This window comes from Bufo bufo, chromosome 1 (assembly GCF_905171765.1).
Source record: "Bufo bufo chromosome 1, aBufBuf1.1, whole genome shotgun sequence".
In the NCBI taxonomy this organism is placed as follows: domain Eukaryota; kingdom Metazoa; phylum Chordata; class Amphibia; order Anura; family Bufonidae; genus Bufo; species Bufo bufo.
Window position 1 is genome coordinate 297076400 of NC_053389.1, and position 26312 is coordinate 297102711.

Below are 26312 nucleotides of genomic sequence, written 5' to 3' on the forward strand. Positions count from 1 at the left end.
TGCGTGATTGGTGAGATTTGGCGTGAAACGTTTTTTAGAATGATGCATCGGGCAATTTATGGTTTTAACTTTCCAGCCTCCCCCCAGTTTCCAGACCGTATCACACATTGTCCTAATTGTAAAATGGCTGCTACGGATTTCTGGCATGGCATCTGGACATGTCCTGAGGTAATCAAATTTTGGATCGCTGTGATTGAATATATCAAGACTAACTGGTTGGTGGAATTACCTATGGAACCTCAGACCTTGGTTTTTCATTATATCCGTATGGAGAACCCAACTAAGATACCGATTTTATTACACTCGGTTTTGTTGGTAGCCAAAAGGGTCTTGCTCCAGAGATGGCTCACAGATACCATGCCGGACATTCCTGCTGTGATTTCTGAATTGAAAGTACTTTTAGGATATGAAAGGATTGAAGCATCTAGGCACAAAGAAAGTTCAGCTTCCAAATTCTTTAATAAGTGGCGCACTTTTGTTTTGGCACACTACAGTATGGTAGAAGTTAGAGAATTGGTTAAACCCTTTCAGTACACTACATGGTATCTTAAAGCATCTCTAAGTAATACTCTGGGACCCCTGGCAGTATAGGCCTGCCTCCCTCCCCCCCCTATATCTCTCTCCCTTACCCCTCTTCCCTTTCTTTTCTTTATTATTTCTGTCTCCTAACACTTTTGAATTAAAAATAAAAAATGCAGTCAGAGTCATGTATATTGAACTCATGATCCTTAAAGTTACTATATGTGACTCCCTGACTTCCTTCAGAAGCAAGGGGGAGAAAGCGTGCTTAATGTATGTTATGTGGGATCATGACCTATGTCTTGTATTTTGTGAATCTGCTTCAAATAAACAGAATAAAAAAAAAAAAAGAAAAGCATGCTGCAGTGTGTGACAATGCTGATTCCCCTAACAAATCTGCAGTAAAATACAATACAATACAAATCTATAGAATTTTCCAATCCCCATCTGTAGTACCTAAGAGCAGGCATCACTATTCCTACCATCTGCTACTGTCTGAAATGGCTAACCAATGTGTGACACCACCATGCCTTCTGTTTCCAGGTCTGTTCATTAGGTGCTATGTAACTGTTATGTATTGTTTTTCATGCACTGTGCCTGGTTGTCCAGCAGGTCGCAGTGTATCTGACAGAGGGTGCCATTAGATAGAATGGAACTTACCATTCCATTCTCTCCCTTTTGGGCAGTAGTGGGCTAGGCCCACTTCCTACCAAGGTAGTGGTTGCAGGAAGCTATAGTTAGTTGGGAGCTGGAAGGAGACCAAACAACATGGCGCAGTGAGAGGGGCGTTCTCCCCTCCTGCAGCAGGAGTCTTCCAGGGGAAGTAGCTTGTAAAGCACCATGACTCCTTGCAATTCATAGACTGAGTATTACGAGGGTGTCAACAGCCAAATGCACCCCACTCAAAGGTACCAGAACTTCTAGAAAGTCCAGTCCAGACTGAAGCCAGCCAGAGATTAGCACAGCAGCAGAGAGATAAAGCAAAGTATTCAAGTTTCCCTGCCAGTTAACCCTTAGCTTGTTGGAACCAAGAGAAAGATCAAGTATTGTTTGGATGACACAAGTTTATCGCAAGTTTATTTAAGTAAAAACCATTAAACTTCACCAAGTCTGGACTCTATTTACTCCACCAACTACAACTTATTTGTTGTTGCGGAGCCTAACCCCGGGGATCCACAGTATCCAGATAGGAGCACCGTGACACAAACTATTAGGGCCACAACCTATCACTTGGCATTCCTAAACACTGGGACCTGATCAGCCCTGGTGGTTGGCACTCTGTACATCTACGTGATACCTATTTGTAGATAAGTATTTCTTTATGCAGATCGGACTTTGAAATCTGCAGCATGCCCATTATCTCGGATTGTTTGCGGATTAATGGAGGATTTCTTACATTTAGTGTTGGGCGCGAATATTCAAATTGCAAATTTTAATCGAAAATATCGCCACTTCGAGAATTCGCAAAGATTTAGAATATAGTGCTATATATTCTTTTTTGCAAATATTCTAGATTTTTTTTTCCATCAGTAACCTCCCTTCTTGCTTGTGGGCCAATGAGAAGGCTGCAATGTCTTTGTCTGAGCTTAGCAACATCCCTAACAACCAATAGGAAAGTTGCCTACCCCTTTCTATATAAGAACCTCCCCAGCAGCCATTTTCTGTAGTTTTATGGAGTTCTGAGAGAGGCAGCAGAGTCATTGCTGTGCTCTGTGCTTTACTGTTTAATTACATTAGATAGTTAGTTAGTTAATTAGTTAGCTTATATGCTAACTGCACCTGAGGGGTTAACTGCCGCTGATCGCAGCGCCCTGTCAGAGGTTGGGTGCCGGCAATGTGTTTCTGCCGCCGGCTGTACTTGAATATTAAATGTTAATTATCATTGGTGGCGCAGTGCGCACTCCCCCCCCATCCCCCGTGTTAAAAACATTGGTGGCGCAGTGCACCCTCCCTCCCCCCCCCTCCCCAGTATTAAAATCATTGGTGGCAGTGGCCACAGCGACTCATCTCTTCTCATTGGTGGCAGTGGCAGCTTCTGATCGGAGCCCCAGCAGTGTAATTGTGGGGCTCCAATCGATTACCATGGCAGCCAGGACGCTACTGAAGCCTGGCTGCTTTGGTAATCTCCCTGCTGCTGTGTGTACTATGCACAGGGCAGCAGGGAGAGTGTGAGACCTTATTCACCCTAATAGAGCTCTATTAGGGCGAATAGACAAGGGATTAAAAGATCCCAGGTTCTAGCCCCTAAGGGGGGGAAATAGTTATTAAGTAAACTGTAAAAAAAAAAGTAAAAAAAATACACACCAGAATATTGAATAAAGTATAAATCACCCCCTTTCCCAATTTTACATATAAAATATATAAACAATAAATAAATAAAATATTACATATCGCCATGTCCGAAAAATATAAAAATATTAAACTATTAAAATATTAAAAAACATCTATGCGGTCAACGCCGTTAAAGAAAAAAAATTAAATTAAAAACGGCATGATTCGCCATTTTTTTTAGTCACCTTGTCCCCCCCAAAAATAGAATAGGACTGTTCGATTATGGGCCATGTTCCATAAAATGCAGAATGCACGCAGCTTTTTTTGGCATTTTATTTTTTTCGCATTGGTATCGAGTATCGCAATACTTTTTTATGTTATCGAAACCGAATAAAAATTTTGGAATCAAAACAACCCTACTACAGACTTAGTGCTGTGATGTCACAAGTTCACAACAATACTTAGTGCACCAATCAGTAATATGCAGTCAGACCTGCTAAAATTTGAAGTTGCACGTATTGCGCAAAAATATCATTAATTGCTGATTTGCACAATCGCGAATATATTGGAGCACTCTATCTGCATATAAAGCTATTGTGATGTTCTTTCGTGCCAACCATTTTCTCCAGTCTCAGGAAACTTTTAGCAGAAAGTTGTTTTGTAGAAACAGTGACCCACGTCTGTATTGAGCACGCAATACTAGCATATTACATTACCGATATTTGCAATCAAGAAAATAATTGAATATTCACAAAATATCGCAAATTCAAATATTGCCCCTGCCGCTCATCACTACTTACATTACCTTCAATTGCAATGTAAATTTAAATAACAAATTGGCTACATCTGTAAAGCTGCAGCACGAGTTATTTTGACACCAGTGGTACTATCTGTGTCAGGATGGTCACTTTAATGCGATCTGTTGTATTACTATAATGTTACTTTGAATTGTTCCTGCTGCTCATGATCTGCCTCTCTGGTCCTCATCAGACCTGCAGGTCACATACCATTCAAATGTTCATGCGATGCTGCAGCCAATCACTGGTCTCAGCAATGCCATGCCATTTATACACATGTGACTGTAATGATTGGCTGCAGCTCTTACGTGAGCTACAGATTTGACATTATCACTACAGGCCAGAGGGGATCAGAGCAGTAAGTACAACAGGCTCATCAGGTATAAGTGATATAATAATTTAATTATGTCTGAAGTATGTATTGTGAAATCTGGTGACAGGCCCTCTTTAAACTCTATGGGGGAGATTTATCATCTTTCTATGCCTCTTTTTTGGTGAACAAAGTTGAAAAACATTTGTTTGTACCTTTTTAAATGCCACTTGTGACACATTTTGTTGCAGGTGGTGTTTCTGTGCCACCCTTGACACTTTATGAAAAGGGATCAAAGGCAAATGGGCGGCACTGTGCTTCAAATAGGGGTCCAGGTGCACGGTCAATAGGTTGATTCCCCAGGTACTTGTAGTAAGAAGACCAGCACTCCGTAATTCCAATAATGAAAAAGGATTTTCTTTATTCGTCACCCATATGTGACACGCGTTTCGACACTAATCTGTGTCTTTGTCAAAGTACAGGTGATAACAGCTCAATTTCACATATACAAGGCACCATTTAAATACAATTCAAATAACCCGCCTCCTGGTCACGTAAGTCGTCACATGACCGGGACCGGGCTGAACCGCCCCCAGCCATGTGACAAGTCACGTGACTGTAGCATCATATTGCTACGTAACCAGTCCAAACCAAATTGAATCATCTAGAGATAGAGCGCGGTAAAACATGCATCCGAATCCGTGAATCATTAAACATCTGGGTAATCCATAATCGATTATACATCAGAATTAAATATTTTTCATAATACAACATTTAGATACACTGAAATTACACCGTCTCCTAATCATGCAAGCGGTCACGTGATTCGGGATAAATCCCGGTCACATGGCCAGTCACATGATCATGACGTCATATTGCTACGCAACTAGTCCAAACAGAGTTGGATCTGTCAGAAGACCGATTACGCTACAATATATACAAGGATCCATATTGTGTTTAGACATCTGAGTCATGCGTGATCTGTTACAAGACCAAGAACAAACATTTGGCAGACATTTATCCAAAATAATACTCAATAATCATGCGTTCCACATATTGAATCAGATAAAGCTGCTCAATGAGTATTCCTTATTGAGGCCTTTGGGGGCAAGCATCTCAAGCCAGTGGATCCAATATGCTTCACGTTGGTGGAGCATCTGGATCCGATTTCCTCCACGCCGAGGTAGGGTCACTTCCTCTATAATTTGAAAACGCAGTTGTGAGATGCAGTGATTTTTTTCTTTAAAATGCTGGGGAATAGGTAACATAATATTCTCCTTCCTGATCGTAGACTTATGTTTCCCTACCCGATCTTTTATGCGCATTGTTGTCTCTCCAACATAGCACAACCCACAAGGACATTTAAGTAAATAAATCACAAAACTACTGTCACATGTAAAGTGACCCCGAATGGGAATTTGTTGTCCTTTATGTGGGTGTGAGATGTTGGAGCCTTTGATAACATTTGAACAGTGAACACAGTTAAGACAGGGAAATGTTCCCTTCTTGACTGTAGAGAGAGTGAGCTGTCGCTGAAGCATCCTGTCACTTCCTATGTCCGCCCGGACAATCATGTCCCTAATATTTTTATTACGCTTATAGCACATCATGGGGCATTCCCTAAATTCCTGAATTGTGGGATATGATTTTTGTAGGATACTCCAGTGTTTATTAATGACAGCTTTGACACGATCCATCCAGGGGTGATATTTTACAATTAGTGGTATTCTCTGTCCTTTATCTTTCTTCTTTTGTGGTTCTACGGGACTTTCTATCCTATCTCGCTGTTCATGTAATAAATGAGGAGGATAGCCTCTATCCACAAATTTCTGAGTCATTTCCTGCATCCTAAGGTCACGTGTGTCCTGATCCATTACAATATTAGCCACCCTTTTAAACTGCGAGTATGGCAGTATGGAAAAACTTCTTTCTGTCCTTACTTTCTATTGTTTTACGCCGTAATTATTTTTTATTTCAAGACACATTTTTCCAGCAGCGGTGCGGGACCGCGATGGGGTCCAATGCTGCACCGCCATACACAAATTGCTATATGGCACATTTTGAGAGAGAGTACATCTACCCAAATGAGCTATATCAGAATTACTGTATATTTTGGAAACGTTTCATAGATGGTGTTTTTTGCGTATGGCGGTGCAGCATTGAGACCCTTATGTCCTTTATGGATTACCTTAATAATATAAGACCTGAATTGAAATTCACCCTGCACCAAGATTTACAACGTGTCTCCTTCCTCGATACATGGGTGATTAGAGGAATGAACAATAGGATTACCACTGACTTGTATGTCAAAAAAACTGACAGAAATAGTCTACTATCATTCCATAGTAATCACCCCTCAACTATAAAAAAATCTCTGCCATACTCGCAGTTTAAAAGGGTGGCTAATATTGTAATGGATCAGGACACACGTGACCTTAGGATGCAGGAAATGACTCAGAAATTTGTAGATAGAGGCTATCCTCCTCATTTATTACATGAACAGCGAGATAGGATAGAAAGTCCCGTAGAACCACAAAAGAAGAAAGATAAAGAACAGAGAATACCACTAATTGTAAAATATCACCCCTGGATGGATCGTGTCAAAGCTGTCATTAATAAACACTGGAGTATCCTACAAAAATCATATCCCACAATTCAGGAATTTAGGGAATGCCCCATGATGTGCTATAAGCGTAATAAAAATATTAGGGACATGATTATCCGTGCGGATATAGGAAGTGACAGGACACTCCTGCGACAGCTCACTCTCTCTACAGTCAAGAAGGGAACATTTCCCTGTCTTAACTGTGTTCACTGTTCAAATGTTATCAAAGGCTCCAACATCTCACATCCACATACAGGACAACAAATTCCCATTCGGGGTCACTTTACATGTGACAGTAGTTTTGTGATTTATTTACTTAAATGTCCTTGTGGGTTGTGCTATGTTGGAGAGACAACAATGCGCATAAAAGATCGGGTAGGGAAACATAAGTCTACGATCAGGAAGGAGAATATTATGTTACCTATTCCCCAGCATTTTAAAGAAAAAAATCACCGCATCTCACAACTGCGTTTTCAAATTATAGAGGAAGTGACCCTACCTCGGCGTGGAGGAAATCGGATCCAGATGCTCCACCAACGTGAAGCATATTGGATCCACCGGCTTGAGACGCTTGCCCCCAAAGGCCTCAATAAGGAATACTCATTGAGCAGCTTTATCTGATTCAATATGTGGAACGCATGATTATTGAGTATTATTTTGGATAAATGTCTGCCAAATGTTTGTTCTTGGTCTTGTAACAGATCACGCATGACTCAGATGTCTAAACACAATATGGATCCTTGTATATATTGTAGCGTAATCGGTCTTCTGACAGATCCAACTCTGTTTGGACTAGTTGCGTAGCAATATGACGTCATGATCATGTGACTGGCCATGTGACCGGGATTTATCCCGAATCACGTGACCGCTTGCATGATTAGGAGACGGTGTAATTTCAGTGTATCTAAATGTTGTATTATGAAAAATATTTAATTCTGATGTATAATCGATTATGGATTACCCAGATGTTTAATGATTCACGGATTCGGATGCATGTTTTACCGCGCTCTATCTCTAGATGATTCAATTTGGTTTGGACTGGTTACGTAGCAATATGATGCTACGGTCACGTGACTTGTCACATGGCTGGGGGCGGTTCAGCCCGGTCCCGGTCATGTGACGACTTACGTGACCAGGAGGCGGGTTATTTGAATTGTATTTAAATGGTGCCTTGTATATGTGAAATTGAGCTGTTATCATCTGTACTTTGACAAAGACACAGATTAGTGTCGAAACGCGCGTCACATATGGGTGACGAATAAAGAAAATCCTTTTTCATTATTGGAATTACGGAGTGCTGGTCTTCTTACTACAACTTTCTGAAAAGGGGGCATGGTGAGAGCAAGGAGTGGTAGGGGCCAGAGGGTCCATCACATTTTTCTTCATTTGCACCTTTTTATAGGCAGAAATGAAGACAGAAATCCAGAGCAGATCTGAGCTGATGTAGATTTCATTCTGGCGCACGGACAGCTGGAGGATGCACCTAATTTATTAGAAGGCCGTCACCTCATCATAAATTAGTCATGTCCTCTGGTAGCGTAGGAGATTTCAAAGACCTGGGTAAAAAGCTATGTGTCTCATTTTTTGAGAATGTATAACAGTATAACTGTTTTTGTTGCCCATGACATGTAATCAAAACTCAGCTTTCTTACTCCTATGACACCAATTGTTACAACTATAAAACAAACATTCACAAAGAATCAACTAAACAGGCATTTTAAAGAAATTTGGCCAACAGAGCGAACATTAAAAATGTACCCACTAACTAATATCAAATAATGCCTGCTATGTTAATAATAATGTTGCATGTTTCTTATCATTAATTACATTATGCTGATCTTCAAGTCAGCAAACATTAAACACTCACTTTCCTCAAATTATTGCACACCTCATCTACTGTAATGCGGACAATAATAGGACATGTGCTATTTTTTTGCGAATGTTCATATGGAAATGGAATGCACATGGAGTAACCAGTTTTTTTTTTGAGGACCCATTGAAATAAATGGTTCCGCATACGGTCTGCAAAAAAAAAAAAACTGTAACGGACAAGGAAAGAGAATACTTTCGTTTGCATGAGCCCTTAACCAATAGAACAATAAGCATGCAGGTTGGGGAACACATGGGAAATAGTGACCATAAAATAATAACCTTCCAATCTAGAGTGTTTCTTCAGGAAGGCACAAAAATACTAAACTTCCAAAAAGCAAAATTTGACCAGCTAAGAGAGGTCATTAGCCTAACTAACTGGAACAAAGTCTTCAAAAATAAAAATGCAGCCACAAAATAGGATATTGGTAAAATATCCAAAATTCCAATTGTGAGAGGTACATACCTTATTGGAATAAAATGGTGAACAACAAGAAAAAAACTAAATTGATAAATATAAATGTAAAGGGAGCAATACATGATAAAAATAAAGCATTTAAATCGCTAAAACAGAAAGGTAGCGAGGAAGCATTGAAAAACTATAAGGAAAAAATAGACTGTCAGGGTTTCTCAACTCCGGTCCTCGGGACCCACCTACCAGTCAGGATTTGAGAATATCCCACAGAATGAATACCTGTGGTAAGTCCTGATGCATGGACACTAATTATATCACCTTCTCAATACTAAGGAAATCCTGAGAACATGACTGGTAGGTGGGTCCCGAGGACCGGAGTTGAGAAACCCTGGACTATGTAAAAGACAGATAATAGCAGCCAAGCTGGATACAGAGAGACTCATTGCCAAATAGAGTAAAACTAACCCTAAAATGTTCCTTATTTGTATAAGTTGTAAAACTTTTAAACCTGAAAGTGTTGGCCCTTTACAAAATGATTAGGGACAAGCTGTAGACAGTGATAAGGAGAAAATGAGTCTTTTAAATATATTTTTCTACACTGTATTCACTGAGGAAAATAAACTGTCAGATGAACTGCAGATTGTAAAAGTAAATTCCCCATTCAAAGTGGCCTGCCTGACCCAGGAAGAAGTATAGCGGCATCTTAAAAAGATTGAAATAGACAAATCACTGGGTCCAGATGGCATACACCACTGCATCCTAAGAGAATTAAGTAATGTCTTAGACAGACCCTTATTTCTGATATTTAAGGACTCCATATTGACAGGGAACATTCTACAGGATTGGTGCTTAGCAAATTTGGTACCAATATTCAAAAAGAGGTCAAAAACAGAGCACGGAAATTATAAGCTGATAATTTTAACATTTGTCCTGGATATACTGCTTAAAGATTTTCTAAAAGATTCTATCCTGGAGAATAAGAGTATAACACCATATCAGCATGAGCGGGCACCATAGCCATGGGGTGCCCGCTGATTCATAAAGCAGGCACCTACGGCTAATGTCCGCGACCAGCAGTAATGCTGATCGCGGACATTTAACACTTCAGATGCCGTGGTCAATCCTGACCACGGGCATCTGAATGCTGAAATGCTTCCGAGTCTCCCCCCGGCGAGGATCAGGGGAGACGGAGTGTGTTAGCAGTAGCCCCTGTCCTCCGTGTGACAGGAGGATGCTGCTTAGTAATTTCTATGGAGCCCCTGCTTGTGGCAGGGCTCTATAAAAATACAGTAAAATCCTCATAGACTTCAATGCTAGAGTCTATGAGAAAAGAAATCCAATGATTGCTTGTTATAGTTCCGTATGGGAACTGTAAACAAAAAAAATGAAAATATAAAAATTCAAATCGTCGCCCTTTCCCCAAAGAGAAAAAAATAATAAAATACATTTAAAAAAATACACATCTAGGTATCCGGGCATGTAAAAAATGCCCGTACTATTAAAATAAAAAAATTTCATCCCATACGGAAAATAGTGAAGTGGAAAAAAAAAAATGTCAAAATGGGCTCACCTTCCCCAACAAAATATTTAATAAAAAGTAATCAAAAAGTTGTACACACCCCAAAATGGTATCATTGAAAAGTTCAGATCGCCCCACATAAAATGAGTCTTCACACAGCTCTGCAAAAAATACAAAAAAATTATAGGTGTCAGAATATGGACTAAAATAAGTATAAAAATCATTATAAAAATGCAATAAAAATATGCATATGTGTTATTGCTGGAATTGTACTGACCTGGAAAATGAAAGTAACTGGTCAGTTTTATGTTATAGGGAACACCGTAAAAACAAAACCCAAAAAACTGTTGTGGAATTGCTTTTTTTTCCAATTTCACCAATATATAATTATTTTCCTGCTTCTCACCACAATTGTATGCAATTGTAAATAGTGTAATTAGAAAGGGCATCTTGTCCCACCAAAAAACAAGCTATCATACAGCTATGTGAACAGAAAAATAAAAAAGTTATGGCTTTGGGAGGGCTGGGAGTAAAAACGAAAACATGGAAAATCGCCATAAAAGGGTTAAATACTGAACACTATATTTGACAGATACTGAAGTTCCCTTCATTACCACAGGTAAAAGCACTGAGATAAGTAAGAAGCAGTCTGTCAAGTTGAAGCACGTTTGTATATCAGGTTATACGACATTAATTTGTTGGGATTTTAGCTTTATTCTGTAGTTGAGTTTATCGCGTTTACCAGATGGAAAATGACTCCACAGCACGTTTCTCACTGCCAGTTGGCTAGTTATAAAATATACTTCCCCTGAAATATATAACCTTATAAACGGAAGGCAAACAGAGTAGGAGGCCATGTGAGTGGCAGAATACAACACTGATTATTTTAGTATTTCCGTGTTTTGGTAGTAGGGGTCCAACCACATGCAGAGTGACATGACTTATTAATAACAAAAGTCTATAAATAAAAATAACGGGAATACAAGTGTGCCCACAGCAAATAAGAAATGCAAAATAATACAGTACTGTATGTTTTGTATCTTGTGTGGAAGGTAAAAATATTTAGTTTACTGCAATAGAGAGTGAAATTGATACAAGCACATAATATTCATCTTAAGTTAGGCTCAGGCATTATGTTTGGTGAAAACTGACATTAAATATGTGCCCCAGAGGCCTACCTGTATGTAAACAGTGTCGGATTGAGGTACACTGGGTCCACCAGAGGAATTCAAATACCATTGCAATATACAGTTGCAAGAAAAAATATGTGAACCCTTTGGAATGATATGGATTTCTGCACAAATTGGTAAAAAAAAATGTGATCTGATCTTCATGTAAGTCACAACAATAGACAATCACAGTCTGCTTAAACTAATAACACACAAAGAATTAAATGTTACCATGTTTTTATTGAACACACCAATGTAAACATTCACAGTGAAGGTGGAAAAAGTATGTGAACCCCTAGACTAATGACATCTCCAAGAGCTAATTGGAGTGAGGTGTCAGCCAACTGGAGTCCAATCAATGAGATGAGATTGGAGGTGTTGGTTACAGCTGCCCTGCCCTATAAAAAACACATACCAGTTCTGGGTTTGCTTTTCACCAGAAGCATTGCCTGATGTGAATGATGCCTCGCACAAAAGAGCTCTCAGAAGACCGACGATTAAGAATTGTTGACTTGCATAAAGCTGGAAAGGGTTATAAAAGTATCTCCAAAACCTTGCTGTTCATCAGTCCACGGTAAGACAAATTGTCTATAAATGGAGAAAGTTCAGCACTGCTGCTACTCTCCCTAGGAGTGGCTGTCCTGTAAAAATGACTGCAAGAGCACAGCGCAGACTGCTCAATGAGGTGAAGAAGAATCCTAGAGTGTCAGCTAAAGACTTACAAAAGTCTCTGGCATATGCTAACATCCCTGTTAGCGAATGTATGATACGTAAAACACTAAACAAGAATGGTTTTCATGGGGGGATACCACAGAGGAAGCCACTGCTGTCCCAGAAAAACATTGCTGCACGTTTACAGTTTGCACAAGAGCACCTGGATGTTCCACAGCAGTACTGGCAAAATATTCTGTGGACAGATGAAACCAAAGTTGAGTTGTTTGGAAGAAACACACAACACTATGTGTGGAGAAAAAGAGGCACTGTCACGGTGGGGAGTGTTACTAGGCCTGACAACAATGAAGGGAGCAGACCACAATCTACAGCTGCCCTAATCCTGACCCTGATCTCCTGACTGCATGAGCGAACCCTGAAGGTGGGAGGGCTCATGCACTGGAACCTGGATCCTGCTCATTCTGACGGTCCCTGGCATAAGGGTCAGGAATAGGAGACAACCGGTTCCTCAGGGACTCAGACGAACCGGAGTCTCCAGTTGCCTAGCAACAGGTGGAAAGGAAATGGATCGGCAGGTAAGAACACCGGAAAACTCACTTACCTGCCGCTGCCACCACGACTGGAACACCAGCATAAGTACAGGTGCCCACACACCAAACAGGACACCGTACAGAAAGCACACAAACAAGTATCCAGCACTCCAAATACTGTCTGGACCCCATGCCGCAAGGAGCACGGCAGCCCCAGGCAGCACTGCACCCAGACTAATGGTTAACCCCTCTGGTAAACCAGCCCCCTCACGGGGGTATCAACATACCGGGTGACGTATAGCATACATGCAGGGACCAACACCAACAAAAGCCCAGACATGTAACAATAACAACCAACACAACGCTACACACACCCAAAACATAAACCCACACCACAAATACAACAAGTGAGGGTAAAGGTACACGGAGGGAACATCAGGGAGGACAATTTATGTTCCATAAGGTGGCCCTCAAGGACTGGGCTGGAACACCCAGGCAAGGAGCAAATTTCCAACACCAAGCAAGGCTGAAGTACAACTGCACCCAGCCAGCAAGCCACAGGTTTATATCAAGCTTGCAGCCACAACCAGGAAACACCTTAATCCCAACTAGCCAGAAGATTAACCCCTTGCTCACCAAACAGCAGGGAGGCACACCTTAACCACCTCCGGACCGCCGAACGCAGCGACGCGTCCTGGAGGTGGTCGATTGATTCCTCCTGGACGCATATACACGTCCTCTCGCGAGACGCAAGATTTCGGTCAGAGCCGGCCCGCGCATGCGCATCGCAGGCCGGCAAAAGTTTGAGGAGTATTTCGTCAGCAACCTGCCAGCCAATGATCGTTGTTGGCAGGTTGCTGATTTTTAAAAAATCGAATCAGAAGCCATCTAACACCTTATATTTATAAATATAAGGTGTTAAATAGCTTGTCTGCTCCTCTGCTGGTCCTTTTCGTCGGTTGGTTCCAGCAGAGGAGCAGACATCACTGTGAGTACCCACCAAACACCACACTTAGCCCCAGATCACCCTCCATCACCCCAATTAACCCCTTGATCGCCCCCTGTCAATCACCTAGTGAAAGGGAAAAAAGTGAGTAAACTGTCACTTTTTTTTCCACTGGTATTGACTGTTAGGTTTAGGATAGTTTAGGCCCCTTGGTTAGGTAGTTAGCGTCGGTTAGCGCCCAGCCCACCGCACCGCAGTCACTTATTCGCTGATTAGCGTATCGCTAATCAGCATTTGTACTTTTATAGTATCTGTAAGTGATCAAAACTGATCACAGTCAGATCTATAATTGTATTAGTGTCACCTTAGCTCGCCCTCCACCCAAAACGCAGTGTTTGCCCGATCAGGCCTGATCGGTCGCCCACACGTGCGTTCACCCACGCCCGCCCCACCGCAGTGACAAAAAAATTATATTTTTTTGATCACTGCACAATCACTTTACAAGCACTGCGGCGATAAAAAAATCAGTTTTGATATTTTTTATCAATCTCAGCGGCCTCCGGTACTTTGCTAGCCTCCCATTTGTAAGACAGGCTTGCTTTTTTTCCTGGGTAGTCTCAGGGAATACCCCTAAATTTAGTAGTCCAAATGTCAAACAGGGGGTATTCTTCTGAAGAGGCCTACAGGATTCTGACCAAGTCGGATGAGGAATGGGAACCTTCATCTGACGAATCTAGCAGGTCAGAATATGAACCTGTAGAAAGCAGTGGCAGTCTGACACAAAGTTCGGACGAGGAGGTTGAGGTCCCTGATAGCACCAGGCATACCCGGCCCCGTGTCGCTAGACCACAGGTTGTGCAGGATCCGTTTCAAGGGCAAAAGAGTGGGGCTGGCGCTGTCGGATTACGTGGTGAGGCATACACCAGCAGCGCAGCCCATCCTGGACCTAGTACCAGCACTGCCGTACAACATGGTGAAGTGGCGAGCACCAGAAGGGCAGTTGAAGCTGGTACGGTGGCACGTGCAATAGTTACCCCGTCGCAGCCACCGCAAAGACAGGCCCGTAGAGCCCCTAGAGTCCCTGAGGTGCTGGCAAATCCTGATTGGCAGTCACCAACTTCAGCCGCACCATTAGTTCCCCCTTTCACCGCCCAGTCTGGAGTTCGGGTTGAGACAGCTCAGATCGATTCAGCCATGGGATTTTTTGAGCTGTTCTTGACTGCGGAGCTCTTGGACTTAGTCGTGGCAGAAACAAATCGGTATGCCACTCAATTTATATCCGCCAACCTGGGAAGCTTTTATGCCCAGCCTTTCCGGTGGAAACCAGTCCAAGTTTCCGAAATAAAAAATTTTCTGGGCCTTCTCCTGAACATGGGTCTAACCAAAAAGCATGAATTGCGGTCATATTGGTCCACGAACCCAATTCATCACATGCCCATGTTCTCTGCTGCTATGTCCAGGACACGTTTTGAGACCATCCTGCGTTTCCTGCACTTTAGCGACAACAGCACCTCTCGTCCCAGAGGCCACCCAGCTTTTGACCGGCTCCACAAAATTCGGCCCCTCATAGACCACTTCAACCAGAAATTTGCAGATTTGTATACCCCTGAGCAAAATATCTGCATAGACAAGTCCCTAATACATTTTACCGGGCGCCTTGGCTTCAAACAATACATCCCAAGCAAGCGCGCCCGGTATGGGGTCAAATTGTATAAGCTCTGTGAAAGGGCCACAGGCTATACCCACAAATTTCGGATCTATGAGGGAAAAGATCAGACCCTGGAGCCGGTCGGTTGCCCTGACTACCTGGGGAGCAGTGGGAAGACAGTCTGGGACTTGGTGTCACCCTTATTTGGCAAGTGGTACCATCTTTATGTGGACAATTTTTACACAAGTGTGCCCCTCTTCAGGCATTTGTTCCTAGAACAGATTGGCTGCTGTGGCACCGTGCGACCTAGTCGCCGGGGCTTCCCCCAACGGCTCGTTACCACCCGTCTTGCAAGGGGGGAGAGGGCTGCCTTGTGTAACGAAGAACTGCTCGCGGTGAAATGGAGAGACAAGCGTGACGTTTACATGCTCTACTCCATTCACGCAGACACGACAATACAAATTGAACGGGCAACCCGTGTCATTGAAAAGCCCCTCTCAGTCCACGACTATAATGCGCTCATGGGAGGGGTGGACTTCAATGACCAGATGTTGGCTCCCTATTTAGTTTCTGGACACACCAGACGCTGGTATAAGAAGGTGTCTGTATATTTAATTCAATTGGCTGCCTATAATAGTTTTGTTCTCTACAGTAAGGCTGGGAGAACAGGATCCTTCCTCAAATTTCAGGAAGAGATCATCGAGAACCTCCTATATCCAGGAGGTTCTGTGGCACCAACCACCAGTGTAGTGAGCATCTACACGAGCGACATTTCCCCAATGTCGTTGCTGGTACCTCAACCCAAACGTCACCCCGAAAAAAATGTTGTGTCTGTAGCAGGAGTGGAATAAGGCGTGACACCCGCTATTTCTGTCCTGACTGCCCTGACCACCCTGCCCTATGCTTTGGTGAGTGTTTCCGGAAGTACCACACACAGGTACACTTAGCATAGGGATTGCATCTCACAGGACAGGTACACAGGGCTATTAGGGCCCTTTCTCTCACAGCTGCTGCAAACCTCTCCTTTCACCTGGGATAAAGTGCATAATGTACTTCGCCACATCTTTGGGCGATTTGCGCTTTGCACATTGTCCCATGGGGAAGGAGAGGTTTGTCCTATAAAGGTAAAAAAAAACAAAAAAAACACCGGTAAGCAAAAAAAGTTAACGTTCAGTTCAATAAAGTTTATACAGTTGCAAGAAAAAGTATGTGAACCCTTTGAAATGATATGGATTTCTGCACAAATTGGTCATAAAATGTGATCTGATCTTCATCTAAGTCACAACAATAGACAATCACAGTCTGCTTAAACTAATAACACACAAAGAATTAAATGTTACCATGTTTTTATTGAACACACCATGTAAACATTCACAGTGCAGGTGGAAAAAGTATGTGAACCCCTAGACTAATGACATCTCCAAGAGCTAATTGAAGTGAGGTGTCAGCCAACTGGAGTCCAATCAATGAGATGAGATTGGAGGTGTTGGTTACATCTGCCCTGCCCTATAAAAAACACAAACCAGTTCTGGGTTTGCTTTTCACAAGAAGCATTGCCTGATGTGAATGATGCCTTGCACAAAAGAGCTCTCAGAAGACCTACAATTAAGAATTGTTGACTTGCATAAAGCTGGAAAGGGTTATAAAAGTATCTCCAAAAGCCTTGCTGTTCATCAGTCCATGGGAAGACAAATTGTCTATAAATGGAGAAAGTTCAGCACTGCTGCTACTCTCCCTAGGAGTGGCCGTCCTGTAAAGATGACTGCAAGACACAGCGCAGACTGCTCAATGAGGTGAAGAAGAGTCCTAGAGTGTCTGCTAAAGACTTACAATAGTCTCTGGCAAATGCTAACATCCCTGTTAGCGAATCTTCGATACGTAAAACACTAAGCAAGAATGGATTTCATGGGAGGATACCACAGAGGAAGCTAAAGCTGTCCAAAAAAAACATTGCTGCACGTTTACAGTTTGCACAAGAGCACCTGGATGTTCCACAGCAGTACTGGAAAAATATTCTGTGGACAGATTAAAACCACAGTTGAGTTGTTTGGAAGAAACACACAACACTATGTGTGGAGAAAAAGAGGCACAACACACCAACATCAAAACCTCATCCCAACTGTGAAGTATGGTGGTGGGGGCATCATGGTTTTGGGCTGCTTTGCTGCATCAGGGCCTGGACGGATTGCTATCATCGAAGGAAAAATGAATTCCCAAGTCTATCAAGACATTTTGCAGGAGAACTTAAGGCCATCTGTCCACCAGCTGAAGCTCAACAGAAGATGGTTGTTGCAACAGGACAATGACCCAAAGCATTGAAGTAAATCAACAACAGAATGGCTTAAACAGAAGAAAATACACCTTCTGGAGTGGCCTAGTCAGAGTCCTGACCTCAAGGACTGACCCGATTGAGATGCTGTGGCATGACCTCAAGAAAGCAATTCACACTAGACATCCCAAGAATATTGCTGAACTGAAACAGTTCTGTAAAGAGGAATGGTCAAGAATTACTCCTGACCGTTGTGCACGTCTGATCTGCAACTACAGGAAACGTTTGGTTGAAGTTATTGCTGCCAAAGGAGGTTCAACCAGTTATTAAATCCAAGGGTTCATATACTTTTTCCACCTGCACTGTGACTGTTTACATGGTGTGTTCAATAAAAGCATGGTAACATTAAATTCTTTGTGTGTTATTAGTTTAAGCAGACTGTCATTATCTATTGTTGTGACTTAGATGAAGATCAGATCACATTTTATGACCAATTTGTGCAGAAATCCATATCATTCTAAAGGGTTCACATACTTTTTCTTGCAACTGTATGTTATGTTCAAAAGTTATTATAAAGTTAATAAATTTATTGCGTTGCGGCCTGGTTTTTTCTTTTTTGTTTTGTTTTTTTTACCTTCCAGGTGGACCAACCGATCGACTAGCTGCAGCACTGATGTGCATTCTGACAGAAGCATTGCGCTGCTGTCAGATTACACAAAAGTCGGTGTATGCGGCGCTGCAAGATGAGATTTCTCCTCTGCAGTAAAAGATACGTTTGCCGAGGCATATGAGCTGAGGAGGCGGCGGTGTTCATATACTTTGGCAAACACTTTGTATATAAAAATAAATAAATAAATTCCGGCAATGATTTATTCATTCACATCGATTGATGTGAATGGAGAAATCTGGTTTGCCAGGGCATACGGGCTAAGTGGGTATGGATGTTGGGCGGAGCTCCTATGTCCTGGCAGACGCCTTTCCCCTCCTTTTTTTTTTTTTTGGCAGAGATTTTTTCATCCACATTGATCGATGCGAATGAAGAAATCTGTGCCGTTCATTTTTTCTTTCAGCCCTGAGGCTGAACGAAAAAAAAAAATCTCATTACCCGTATGCTCAATATAAGGAGAATAGCAGAAACTCCTAATGCTGGCCATACATGTAATGATTGCGGAGACCCTCAAATGCCAGGGCAGTACAAACACCCCACAAATGACCCCATTTTGGAAAGAAGACACCCCAAGGTATTCACTGAGGGGCATATTGAGTCCATGAAAGATTGAAATTTTTGTCCCAAGTTAGCGGAAAGGGAGACTTTGTGAGAAAAAACAAACAAAAAAATAAATTTCCGCTAACTTGTGGCAAAAAAAAAAAAAATTCTATGAACTCGCCATGCCCCTCATTGAATACCTTGGGGTGTCTTCTTTCCAAAATGGGGTCACATGTGGGGTATTTATATTGCCCTGGCATTTTAGGGGCCCTAAAGTGTGCGAAGAAGACTGGGATCCAAATGTCTAAAAATGTCCTCCTAAAAGTAATGTGGGCCCCTTTGCGCATCTAGGCTGCAAAAAAGTGTCACACATGTGGTATCTCCGTACTCAGGAGAAGTTGGGGAATGTGTTTTGGGGTGTCATTTTACATATACTTATGCTGGGTGAGATAAATATCTTGGTCAAATGCCAACTTTGTATAAAAAAATTTGGAAAAGTTGTCTTTTGCCAAGATATTTCTCTCACCCAGCATGGGTATATGTAAAATGACACCCCAATACACATTCCCCAACTTCTCCTGAGTACGGCAATACCAGATGTGTGACACTTTTTTGCATCCTAGGTGGGCAAAGGGGCCCACATTCCAAAGAGCACCATTCGTATTTCACCGGCCATTTTTTACAGATTTTGATTTCAAACTACTTATCACACATTTGGGCCCCTAAAATGCCAGGGCAGTATAACTACCCCACAAGTGACCCCATTTTGGAAAGAAGACACCCCAAGGTATTTCGTGATTGGCATAGTGAGTTCATGGAACTTTCTATTTTTTGTCACAAGTTAGTGGAATATGAGACTTTGTAAGAAAAAAAAAAAAAAATCATTTTCCGCTAACTTGTGACAAAAAATAAAAAGTTCTATGAACTCACTATGCCCATCAGCGAATACCTTAGGGTGTCTACTTTCCAAAATGGGGTCATTTGTGGGGTGTTTGTACTGTCTGGCCATTGTAGAACCTCAGAAAACATGACAGGTGCTCAGAAAGTCAGAGCTGCTTCAAAAAGCGGAAATTCACATTTTTGTACCATAGTTGGTAAACGCCATAACTTTTACCCAAACCATTTTTTTTTTTTACCCAAACATTTTTTTTTTTATCAAAGACATGTAGAACAATAAATTTAGAGAAAAATTTATATATGGATGTCGTTTTTTTTGCAAAATTTTACAACTGAAAGAGAAAAATTTCATTTTTTTGCAAAAAAATCATTAAATTTCGATTAATAACAAAAAAATTTAAAATGTCAGCAGCAATGAAATACCACCAAATGAAAGCTCTATTAGTGAGATGAAAAGGAGGTAAAATTCATTTGGGTGGTAAGTTGCATGACCGAGCAATAAACGGTGAAAGTAGTGTAGGTCAGAAGTGTAAAAAGTGGCCTGGTCATTAAGGGTGTTTAAGCTAGGGGACCTGAGGTGGTTAAAGGGGAAGTGCACATGCAAACTACAAACTACACGTTGCCCCTGGCAACCAGTCTGCACGGCAACCGGGTTCCGGTCAAACACCAATATGAATGTGACACTCCCACCCCTCAAAGCCCCCCCAACAGAAAAGGGGAAGCTAGTGAGGAACCCACAAACATGAATGGGGGAAGGGAAAAAAAAAAGTTGCAGAATCAGTGTCAGCGCAAGCAAGTCTTCCCAGAACTGCTGCCAGCCCCTGGAGCAACACACAGGAACCAGGGTGCCAGCCACCAAACAGGCAGGAGAGACCGCACTGATCACTGCATCCACACTCAGAAACGGTTCACACCAAGTCGCTGCCAGCATGAATCCCTTACCAGCATATACCAAAGCCAGTTCGACAAGGAATGCAGCCAGCCACCACAACACAAGCGACAGAACAACTGAGACATGGATGAGGGGAGACCCAAACACAAGTGCCGGTCCACACCAACTGCAACCACTGTTACAGGAAACCGCACTGTTAACAGGATTCCCCTTTCACCCTCCCTCCGGAGGATAAGCATGTGCACCAGAAAACGGGAGGCAACACATGCTGCGCCCTCTTCTGAAGGCAAAACAGAGATGCCTTTATGGAACATACTGTCACGGTGTGGAGTGGGGGAAACCCCCCCACCGCATAATGGGAACTGTTACTAGGCCAGACAACAATTAAGGGAGCAGACCACAACCTACAGCTGCCCTAATCCTGACCCTGATCTCCTGACTGCGAACCCTGAAGGTGGGAGGGCTCATGCACTAGAACCTGGATCCTGCTGACCCTGACGGTCCCTGGCATAGGGGTCAGGAATAGGAGACAACCGGTTCCTCAGGGACTCAGACGAACCGGAGTCTCCAGCTGCCTAGTAACAGGTGGAAAGGAAATGACCATATGCAGCATCTGGATCGGCAGGTAAGAACACCGGAAAACTCACTTACCTGCCGCTGCCACCACGACTGGAACACCAGCATAAGTACAGGTGCCCACACACCAAACAGGACACTGTATAAACAACACACACACACACACACAGGTATCCAGCACTCCAGATACTGTCTGGACCCCATGCCGCAAGGAGCACGACAGCCCCAGGCAGCACTGCACCCAGACTAATAGTTAACCCCTCCGGTAAACCAGCCCCCTCACTGAGGTATCAACATACCGGGTGACGTATAGCATACATGCAGGGACCAACACCAACAAAAGCCCAGACATGTAACAACCAACACAACGCTACACACACCCAGAACATAAACCCACACCACAAATACAACAAGTGAGGGTAAAGGTACATGGAGGGAACATCAGGGAGGACAATTTATGTTCCATAAGGTGGTCCTCAAGGACTGGGCTGGAACACCCAGGCAAGGAGCAAAGTTCCAACACCAAGCAAGGGTGAAGTACAACTGCACCCAGCCAGAAAGCCACAGGTTTATATCAGGCTTGCGGCCACACCCAGGAAACACCTTAATCCCAACTAGCCAGAAGATTAACCCCTTGCTCACCAAACAGCAGGGAGGCACACCTTAAAGGGGAAGTGCACATGCAAACTACAAAATACACGTTGCCCCTGGCAACCAGTCTGTACGGCAACCGCGTCCCGGTCAAACACCAATATGAATGTGACAGGCACCTCACACCAACATCAAAACCTCATCCCAACTGTGAAGTATGGTTGTGGGGGCATCATAGTTTGGGGCTGCTTTGCTGTGTCAGGGCCTGGATGGATTGCTATCATCGAAGGAAAAATGAATTCCCAAGTTTATCAAGACATTTTGCAGGAGAACTTAAGGCCATCTGTCCACCAGCTGCAGCTCAACAGAAGATGGGTGTTGCAACAGGACAACGACCCAAAGCATAGAAGTAAATCAACAACAGAATGGCTTAAACAGAGGAAAATACGCCTTCTGGAGTGGCCCAGTCAGAGTCCTGACCTCAACCCGATTGAGATGCTGTGGCATGACCTCAAGAAAGCGATTCTCACCAGACATTGCAAGAATATTGCTGAACTGAAACAGTTTTGTAAAGAGGAATGGTCAAGAATTACTCCTGGCTGTTGTGCACATCTGATCTGCAACTACAGGAAACATTTGGTTGAAGTTATTGCTGCCAAAGGAGGTTCAACTCGTTATTAACTCCAAGGGTTCACATACTTTTTCCACCTGCACTGTGAATGTTTACATGGTGTGTTCAATAAAAACATGGTAACATTTAATTCTTTGTGTGTTATTAATTTAGGCACACTGTGATTGTCTATTGTTGTGACTTAGATGAAGATCAGATCACATTTTATGACCAATTTGTGCAGAAATCCATATCATTCCAAAGGGTTCATATACTTTTTCTTGCAACTGTATATATAACACATAATTCTTCCATATACTGTGAATAAAAATCCCATATAATATACACACATATTATGCCATCATACACCTTGTTCACAATTGAACTATACAGTGTATGGTATATACACTCACCTAAAGAATTATTAGGAACACCTGTTCTATTTCTCATTAATGCTATTATCTAGTCAACCAATCACATGGCAGTTGCTGCAATGCATTTAGGGGTGTGGTCCTGGTCAAGACAATCTCCTGAACTCCAAACTGAATGTCAGAATGGGAAAGAAAGGTAATTTAAGCAATTTTGAGCGTGGCATGGTTGTTGGTGCCAGACGGGCCGGCCTGAGTATTTCACAATCTGCTCAGTTACTGGGATTTTCACGCACAACCATTTCTAGGGTTTACAAAGAATGGTGTGAAAAGAGAAAAACATCCAGTAAACGGCAGTCCTGTGGGCAAAAATGCCTTGTGGATGCTAGAGGTCAGAGGAGAATGGGCCGACTGATTCAAGCTGATAGAAGAGCAATGTTGACTGAAATAACTCGTTACAACCGAGGTATGCAGCAAAGCATTTGTGAAGCCACAACACGCACAACCTTGAGGTGGATGGGCTACAACAGCAGAAGACCCCACCGGGTACCACTCACCTCCACTACAAATAGGAAAAAGAGGCTACAATTTGCACGAGCTCACCAAAATTGGTCTGTTGAAGACTGGAAAAATGTTGCCTGGTCTGATGAGTCTCGATTTCTGTTGAGACATTCAAATGGTCCGAAATGAGTCCGAATTTGGCGTAAACAGAATGAGAACATGTATCCATCCTCTGATGGCTACTTTCAGCAGGATAATGCACCATGTCACAAAGCTCGAATCATTTCAAATTGGTTTCTTGAACATGACAATGAGTTCACTGTACTAAAATGGCCCCCACAGTCACCAGATCTCAACCCAATACAGCATCTTTGGGATGTGGTGGAACGGGAGCTTCGTGCCCTGGATGTGCATCCCTCAAATCTCCATCAACTGCAAGATGCTATCCTATCAATATGGGCCAACATTTCTAAAGAATGCTATCAGCACCTTGTTGAATCAATGCCACGTAGAATTAAGGCAGTTCTGAAGGCAAAAGGGGGTCCAACACCGTATTAGTATGGTGTTCCTAATAATTCTTTAGGTGAGTGTATACTGTAATTAATTCCACTATCTATTGTATAAATAAATCTGAGAAGTGTCTGGTAGCGACTTTCGCCTCTCTCACCATGGAATACACATACATGTTTAGCCGAGCCAAACGCATATGTGTATGGGAAAGCAAGGAAGGGGTCAGGAGAGATAGGTGTTGGCTTTTAGCGCTAGTCCTAAGGGCATTATCTTGGCAATCCCCTGGTTTTTATCCTTTTAAACCTCTATAAAGGGATCTGGACTTTGCTGCAGAGGAGTTACCATAATCTTACCTCTTGGAATAGTCCTGGTGTAGTCGGCAGCTGACCCACTGGGATCAGAGACACCGCAGCAAGGCATCAATGGGTCAGGCAATACTCATAGTCAGAAAGCAGGCAGTGTGTGAATCCTTGAAACAAGTCCGGGGTCAGGGCATGCAGCAAAGGGTAAGTATGGTAAACAGGCTAAGGTTAAGACAAGCAGTGGAGGGTCAGTAAACAGGCTGGTACATAGGTAGAGAAACAGAACAGCACACTGTAGCTGGTTACTGGCAACTAAAAAAACTCAGGCACTTTCCTCCAGGGAAAAGTGGTCTTATAAACCCACAGGTGGCCCGCCATAGACTGAAGCAAATCAGGTTGGGTGCTTGCCCTTTAAGAGTCAGCAAGAGCTTGCACATGCATCCTAAGGTCAGAGGGAGGAACTATGCTGTCAGGGGCAGGGCACAGCCTGCTGACAGGAGATAAGTGAGTGGCAGGACCAGAGCCTCAGGACCATGATGACATCAGCCACAGAAGGATGGTAAGAGATATGGCACCCATGCATGCCCAAGACACCCAGAAGGTGGCAGCACAGAGAGCTGCCATAACAAGTACCTCCATATACTGGGCATACAAATGATACCTCAATATATTGGACACATTAATGATGCATATAGATCTCAAATACTAGCAAATTACAATGCTAAAATTGTATGATTGTTAAGTCATATGCCAGAATGGATAGGATTCAAAGTTTTTATACCTAGTGGGAGGGGAACAGAAAGCTGTCAGGTACATGGTAACAGGCTCAAAGCAGGGAACTTGAACAACCTAGTGGGAGGGGGGCTAGAGAAAAAGTAAGGTTACTGGTAAGGAGGTGACAGGTACAGTGAGGCAACTAGTGGGAAAGGACTTTGTAAGAGGGGGCAGATGCCTTTCACCAGATGCCTAAATGCCCCTCCTGCTTCCCTTCCACCAAGGGAGGCAGGAGGGGCCGTCAGGTATCTGGTGAGAGGAGGGAAGTTGGTAAAGGTCCATTGTTCTCCTGTATGAGTGGAGCAACAGTCAGGCATTTATGCAGCATACGGGTAGGTTACCCGACACTGCTATATCATAATGTATGTTTCCCTTTAAGCCAGTTAGGCCTGGTGCAGGCAATCTTTATTCCAGCCAGCAGAGGGAGCCCCCAGTTCAGTATAAATAGGCTAGGGCCTAGCCAGGAAGTCAGTTCAGAAGTTTCTAGAGCCTGAGGAAGCTGAGAGAGAGACAGAGGCAAAGCTCAGAAAAGCAAGAGGTACTCAAGACAACAGAGGAGGTACTTGATAAAGATAAAACCAAGGATATACGCCAGAGCTAGGGTATTGGGCCTTGGAGAAGATTTTCTATGTTCCAGGATCAGTCAGGAATAGAGAGCAAGCTGCCTGTACTGCAAGTCCTGTGTTTAACACTCTGAAGTCACCTTGCTATACATATATTGCCTGCTTCAACTGTATTGAAAAACAACTGTCTGCAAAGGAACTGCGTTTCCGTTAATGTCCCTATATGATGACTACTAAAGTTTGAGTTCTGCTTTAACATCACGTGGTTCCTCAGTTATTCCTGCTATCAGCAAACGGCGTGCCACCGTTTAATTGGCACTGGCGTCACGAACATTACTCATCATCACCTGCCCTTGCAGAGAGTCAGCTGTCCCAGGTTAGTGGTCACGATTGCACTACAACACCCAGGAACACTATTAACCCTAACTTGAGTACGCTGCACCTCCACTGCTGCTCCAGTCATCTCTGTTGGACAGCAGAACAGAAGAAGAGAACAGTCCAACGGAGACGAATGGAAGTCCAGAGTGCATTCTTGAACACCATTCATTCATGATCCTGGAGGAGTTCATTTTATACTTTGGGACGACCCCTGTTAACTTATATTTTAAAAACTCATAAGCCTCAAGTAACCCTCAATGTCAAAATTTCGGTCCACAAATAACATATCTGTAAAATATGGATAGCCTCCATGTGCATTCAATTCGCTCAAGTCTATTTGGGATCATTTTCCTGTTGCATGAAACTATTTCTGTTGCATAGATGGCCTCACATTTGATTCTAGAGGACTCTTGTATACAAAGCAGTCCATGGTCAACTCAGTGACTGCAAGGTGTCCAGTTCCTGTGGCTGGAAAACAACCCCAAATCATTCCCCCCTCCACCACCCTGCTTGAAAGTTGGTATGAGGTGCTTGTGCTGATACGGTGTGTTTGGTGTTTGCCAATTGTGGCGCTGTGCCTTATGGCCAAACATCTCAATGTTGG